Source organism: Typopeltis vanoorti, chromosome 8 (assembly GCF_054136105.1).
Source record: "Typopeltis vanoorti isolate ZY-2024b chromosome 8, IOZ_Tvanoo_1.0, whole genome shotgun sequence".
NCBI lineage: Eukaryota > Metazoa > Arthropoda > Arachnida > Uropygi > Thelyphonidae > Typopeltis > Typopeltis vanoorti.
In genome coordinates, this window is record NC_143556.1 from 80,337,869 (window position 1) to 80,345,578 (window position 7,710).

General features: G+C 34.4%; 1 non-coding gene across 1 annotated transcript; it reads right to left on the reverse strand.

Moving 5' to 3' along the window:
* Positions 1 to 7,065: 7,065 nt before the first annotated feature.
* Positions 7,066 to 7,137, reverse strand: TRNAA-UGC (transfer RNA alanine (anticodon UGC)). The gene has a single exon. It is a non-coding gene; the product is annotated as a tRNA-Ala (tRNA).
* Positions 7,138 to 7,710: the final 573 nt, after the last annotated feature.

The window sequence follows — 7,710 nt, forward strand, 5'->3', positions numbered from 1 at the left end:
TATTTTGTAACAGGAATTTAGTATACTGATACTTCTATAGTTTTTAGGGTCATCTCTATTACCTTTCTTAAAGATAGGAATCACAATTGCTTTTTTCCATTCTATTGGGGGGGATACCAGTTGAGTAAATTTTATTTAAAAATAATAAGAGTCTTTTTTTGAATCTTGTTCCTGCGTATTTATATAGTTCTGAACTTATAGCTATCTTCTCCAGGTGATTTTCCGTTTCTTGTTTCTTTCAGGCTGATTTCTAATTCTTCTTCAGTTATTTCCTTTTCATTTTCGTTAATTGTTTGCCAGTTGTCTTTTTTAAAATATTTGTCTGTCCACAGTTCTGTGTAATAATTTAGAAATTCTTCTAATTTTAATTCAGTGTTTAATTTTATGTTTTCTTTGGTATCTGCATTTAAGTGTTTCAAAATCTTATATATATTGGGTCTTATTTTACATAAATCATGTTCTAAATTAGAAACAAATTTATTCCACGATTCTCTATGTCTTTTACTGACTTCTCTTTTAGCTATGGCTCTTATTCTTTTATATTCTATTTCATCTTCTAATCTTTTACTGCTTAACCATTTGTGATAGGCTTCTTTTTTCTTTTTAATTATTATTATTATTATTGTTGTTCCGTGAAACTCCAAGGAGTCGACAGACTCATCGAGGGAGGCCCTAACATCATGTCTGGAACAACTATTCAACATTCACACAGTATCTATCATATCTTGCCTTGAATTCATTCACGGTCGTAGCTTCCACAACAGACTCTGGAAGCTTATTCCACTCATTCACCACTCTCCAAGTAAAAAACCTAGCTCTAACACCCTTGTCAACCACGCTCTTGCCCAGTTTCCATGCATGGCCCCTAGTCCTCCCACCACCAGTCATATTTTCAAAAATATCTTCTGGATCAATCTTATAAAAACTCTTCAGTAATTTGAATGTCTCAATCATATCACCCCTCCTTCGCCTATCGTCCAATTTCTGCAACCCACAGATCTTCAACCTATTCTCATAAGGTTCATTCCACAGACCTGCTATCATTTTGGTCACTCGTCTCTGGACCCTCTCCACTTCCTCCCCATCACGAAGAAATCCTGGTGCCCATAACTGGACACAGAAGTCCAGATGGGGCCTTATCAAGGCTCGATACAGAGGAACAACAACTTGTTTGTCTCTGCATGTTAAAGTATTTTTCAGTAGCCAAGTGATTTGGTGAGCTGTTTTAGTCACTTTTGCAATGTTCCCCCTAAACTTCAACTCCCTATCCACCAACACTCCCAAATCCCTGGCCTCATCAATCTCCTGGAGTACGGTTCCACCAATGTGATATACTGCTGCTATTCTTTTCACCCCAAAGTGCATAACTTTACACTTTGCCACATTAAACTGACATCCATTTTTCCTAGCCCAGTCCTCCAAACTATTCAAATCATCCTGTAAAATTTTGACATCCTGTGCACTCACAATTGCTCTACCCAACTTTGCATCATCAGCAAACAAGTGAACACTTCCTCTCAAATCCTTTCCAATATTATTGATGAACAAATTGAAAAGCAGTGGTCCAAGAACAGAGCCCTGTGGTACTCCACTAGTCACAAGACGTCTTTTTGACTCCACTCCTGAATAAACCACTCTCTGGTATCTCTCCTTCAACCTCCCTCCTATCCATCTCACCAAACCTATATCCATCCCCATCTGCTCCAGTTTACTGATTAGGGTTCCATGTGGTATCCTATCAAAGGCCTTGGCAAGGTCCAGTAGTATCACTGTAAACCCACTACCCCTATCCAGTTCAGCCGTCACTGTGTTATAAAACGTGAGCAAGTTACTGAGGCATGATCTACCCTTCACAAAACCATGTTGTCCCCCATACAATATCCCATTTTCATCTATCCAATCCTGTATTCTTTTCTTGACTAATTTCTCTAAGACCTTGACAATGATTCCTGATATGGTAATCGGTCGGTAATTTACAACAGCAGTCTTGGAACCACCTTTATGCAGTGGAACTATTTTCCCCTCCTTCCACCCGCTCGGGACTAACCCAGACCTGAGACTCAAATTAAACAAAATGGTCAAGGGTACTGACAATTCTTTAGCTGCTTCTCGTACTACACGAGCTGGTATACCATCCAATCCCACAGATGTATTGACATTGAGGTTATGCATTAGACTACTCACCTCCACTTCATTCACCACAATTCCCGTATAATCTACTGGTTTACTCGTTTCTGCAATGTCACCACCTGGATGATATATTCTTGCAAAGTGCTCACTCAGTAACTCAACTATCTCAACTGATTCAGTTACTTCCCTACCATCGGCATTCTTTAAAATCATTCTGCCATGTACATTTTTCCTTTTACTTGCTACATATCTAAAAAACTGTTTAGGATTCTCTTTAGCCTGCATGGCCAATGTTCTTTCGTAATCCTTTTTTGCTTTTCTTACCACACTCGTCACCCTTCTTGCCTGCGCTTTATACTGTTCATGTGCCTGCCGGTCACCTTTCTCCTTAAATCTCTTTGAAATTATGGTTATTTCTTTGATTGTATCATCCCAGATCTTCAGTTTTTTCCTTTTATTGAATTTTTTGGTCTTTCCTAAGCTTTCATTTGCTGCTGCATTTAGTATCGTTTTTATATTAAGCCATTCTATTTCTATTTCTTCATTTTGTTTTATTTTATCTAGATATTGGTTAATTCTTTGTTCATATAGCCATTGCACATTTGTGTCATTCAATAGTCTAGTTTTATAAACAAATGTTTCAATTTTTCTTTCTGTTCTTGTTACTTGTAGCCATGCTCGCTATTATCAATATAATTCTGCAGCTACTTAAAAAGTCACATTTCTTTTAAGAAATCTTTCATATATTGTATATAAATAAATTAGTGTACTTACTTGCGTTTATTATGGAATTTTAAAATAGCGTAAATGAATGAGTTGAATCAATATCTGTTCTCTTTTTTCTCAAGAGAATAAGAAGATTGACTCAGAACAGAGGTAGTCATCCATGTAGAGAAAAAAAAAGTAAAAGAAAAAGAAAGACAATTTTAGACAATTCACCATTAAAAAAATTATTTATTTGACTTTAGTAAAATTCTATTGAAAACTTTCTCCAAAATGGAGAACATTTCTTAGTTAGGTCTTCTCTATAAGAAGCTAAAACTAAATTATATAAAAAAAAGTTATTCTGGAAATACATGTAAAGTTTTTTTTTTTGTTAGAAAAACGAAGTCAGTGAATCAGTGAAGTGAATAACAAATCACAGTGCTAGAAAGGCCTCTGAAGTAATTAACTCTTCAATTCGCAACTAGAAGTTTTAATCTGAATCCTTAATGCCCTACAGCACCAAAGGGTTGGGTCAGAACTTCCCAAATCATATTAGTTACTTTTAAAACCTCAAGATATCACTGAAGAGAGAAGCAAGTTTTGCAAACACATAATGATGATGATGATGGATAATCACCTAAGAAACTGTATCCACCACAGTCTTTTTTTATTCCGCTATCTGATATCCAAATAAAAAATGTCAATGCTATTTAGTTTTTAATAAATTTTAGAAATTTGCATAGCCTTTCGGAGAGTGCTCTTCTTTACTCTTCCACCAAGAGTAAAGAATATTTCACATACGCTGAGTGGAAGAATTTGCTGACAATAAATGAATTACTACCGATGCTAGCAAAATTAAGTACGTTTATAATTATTGAATCATGCTGCATTATTATTTCAACTCAGTGGAAACTGTTTTTAGTTTCCACATTGACTTTATTTTGGATTTAAAACTCCAAATTTTCGTTTTGTATTTTGATCATATTTCGAAGATGAAACTTTTAATATCATTATTTTTAGTAGTGATAAAATCTATTAAAAGAAAGAAGTTAAAAAAACACCAACGAAAAACACAAGATTTCTTATATAAGAAGAAAACAAAATAGAAATTTTGAAACATAACACATTTACAAAATAAAAACAATTAAGTATTTTAAAAATTCGTTGAAATGAATCTCATTTAGTTGATGAAAGTAGACTTCGGACTACAGGTGGATCAGCATTGTTTTTAGCAGAGAACAATTTCATGCAGCCACTCCCACTACCACCCACCCCCTGCTCCAATTCTCTACATGCCTATGACGCGAATCATCTGAAGCGGATCGCTGCGACCTAGCCTGTTTGGTTAAAGTTAATTCGGATTACGAAGTACTTGCCCGATGTAGAGAGAGAGAGGATTGTCTTAAATAAACTATTAATAGTATACTGATTTCTGATTACATCGCATGGGAAGATTTCTTATTAGTCAAAAAGCACTAATGTAGACAGTCGAATCCATTACTTGCATTTCATTACAGACGCCACCTTAAGCTCGAAAAATGCAGCACTATAATATTACTAAACACCATATTTCAAGAAACAATTTTCTGATCTTTCATATTCCTTCCTCTCCATGGTAATGTTCTCCAATGACTATATGATATTTTTTTAAACTTGTCTAATACCCCCCCCCCCCTCTCTGTCTAATATATCTACTTACCACGACTTAGATCAGCAGAAAATGTTTGATAGTTCCAATCCAGACCCATAGGCGGCGCTCTTATTTTTGAAAGAAGAATATAGCTTGTCAAATAATGGTTCTTCTTTATCCATAGACGGAGCTGTGATTTTGTTCTGAGCGAATTTCATTTTTTAATCATAAAAATGTTATAGGTGGCTAAGCATATACAGCAATCCCTCGATTAGTGCGCCTAATGCGTTCTTTAAAACAGGCGCATTAATCGAAATCGTACTAATCGAATATAATAACCTATGGGAAAAAGTATAATTCGTTCCTCAAATTTCTTTTTTGAACCTTAATTTTTTTTATAAAAGAATTAAGGTATGTGTCAGGACCTAGTTAAAGGAAAACCATGAAGCTGAAAGACAATAAAACATATTCAGAATATAAATTTTATTATTCTACTTCTTAACAAAGAATTGAGCTAACGTAGTTCGGCGAGCATTTTGTTTCTTTTTTACATACAACCGACGTTATGGCCCTATCCTCTTCTACTCTTCTGAAAATTTTACTGCTTCTCTCTTCATCAGGGTCAGCCTCCAAGAATTGCTGCTTAAAAACTTCTGTTGTACGAAAAATATTTTCAAATTGTTTCTGTGAAATCTATCAGTGGTTAAATTTTCTTCAGATTCTTCGGGATCTTCCCGCTGTGCATCTAAAATTAGCATTTTTTTCTCCCCTTCAATGGACGTTATCATTGAAGGGGGAGAAAGAAATGAAGTACGTACGAACTGGTCGCCAACACGCGAAATCACGTACTTTATAGATAAAATTTCCCAACTGTTATATAAGCAAAATAGTAAATGTAATAATAAACAACTCATTCCAGAAGACGGATTGATTACCTATTATCGGAATGGATTCTCCTTTTTGTGACATGCGCAGAAGTGTCGAAGGGTCTCGAATCTGTGGGCGTACTATAGCAGACGACATAAATTTTGGCGGTAAAAATTTGGAACATAGTACTGTATACATAGTGTACATGGAAGTAGTGTAGTATGCCATTAAAAATAACTTTGTAAAATGTTTTAAATCGGTAACTAAATTATTTCATTGTGGTGAGTGATTTTTTGAAATAGTTAGCCATAAAAATGTAATGTATAGACAGGAAATTTTTAAAATCTGTAACATTTATTTTCAAGATTTATATAGGCGCACAATCGAATTTTAGAGGCGCAATAATAATATAATTTGAGTATCGAAAAAAAATGACGCACTAATCGAAAACGCACTAATTGGGGGCGCATTAATCGAGGGATTGCTGTACATTTCGTTAAATTTCGAAGTAAAATGCAGTGAACTAGAGACGGTTATAGGTGGCTCTCCGAAAATTTAATTCCTTCTTAGCACTTCGAAGCATTGTTGACTTCTAGTGAGGAGAGTAACCTGCTGCGTGGAAAGTGGATTCTGCTTGACCAGACATATTCTTGTTGTAATCCTTTCCTGAAGTGTGATCAAACAAGCATTTGTGAAATAACTCAGATATATGAAGAAGCTGTTGATTTCCAAATTATATCAGTATCCCATAATGCTCAGCACACCCTGGTTTCGGACGCGTTATGTTGTCATACATTAGGAGAAGTGGATTGTGATTCTGATAGTAATTGTAAATAAATATAGTATGGTATAAAATGAAAAGTAATATTAATAAGAATAGCCGAAGAATAAGAATAGTAGTAGAAGGAAAGAGCAGCCTACATAAAATAACATATAAAGTTATTAAAGATAGATGTTAAACGTAACAACGTTGATATCTCTTCTTGGTCTGGCTCCTACTGATGAGACCTTAATAAAGGTCGAAACAGGTCTGGGTGGGGTAATAGGGTAATCAATCCGTCTTCTGGAATGAGTTGTTTATTATTACATTTACTATTATCTATAAAGCACCCTTCCCATAATGCATATATGTCCATAAGGAAATGTGCTTTGCATTATGGGTTACCAACGCAAGTGATGTGAAGAATGTTGCCCTTTCCAAAATACTTCAGGCGCAAACTTTGTTTGCTTACACTTGGATAAAGGATAAAACCAAGAATATAATTTCTTGGCAACTAAATTAAATTATTAATTTCTTAATTATATTACATTCTTTAGAATAAACATCCTGATTACATTATTGTAAACGTTTTTCAATAAGCCAGATTTCAGGTCATTCCTTATATATCTTTTTCTCTTTTATGTATGTTTATGTATTCATTTTTCTTATATATATATATATATATATATATATATATATATATATATATATATATATATATATATATATCAGGCTACCACCACTCTTCATGGTCATTTGTGACTTCGTCGGAACTATTTAGAGCAACACTTGGCCTTCTAGTAAGACAGCTGGATTAGTATTTTGCTTCTGTTAGTTTCTTACTTCAATTCACTCTCATTTTCTTAATTTAATTATTTAATGACGAATTCTTAGAGGATATTAAATATGAAAAAGTACTTTAGAGAGTGATGAGGGGAAAAAATAAATATATAAAGCAAAGCGGGAAGCAGAATGGAGATGCCAGTGATCGAAACCGGGGCCTTTCACATGCAAAGCGAACCCTCTACCACTGAGCTACATCCCCCACCTTGAAAAGGATTTTGTCGCAAAGGAATATTGTCGCTGATTTTGCGTGTTCCTGATTGCTAGCCACTTTGTCTATTGTGGGAAAATTCTTTCACTTCCATACACGACTGGCTAAAATCACCTTCATATTAAAATCCTTTTAAAAGTTTCTAGCATCCTAATAGGATTCAAACCCGTTTTATTTTATTATTATTTTTTTCGTAAACGAGAATCAAATGTTGTCTGTTCGTCAAAACTGCGTTACGGAGGGCTGTTGTTTGGAGAATTATATGAACTAAGCCAAAGAATATTTCAGTAGCTTTTTTATTTTTCAAAATTAATTTTTTAATGAATTATTGTCCTCTAATAAATTAGCTGTTTGCTAGAGTACATAAACATTTCAAATATAGTATAGAGAGTGAAGACGTAGAGAATTAACAAAAACTGATGAGGCATTATGTAAAGTAAATATCAAATTTGGAGATGCCGTTGATCGAATCTGATGCATAAGCAAAGCGAACGCCCTACCATTGAGCTACATTCTCAATTTACAAAGGAAATTTTTTTTTATTAACTCATGTATATTTCGAAT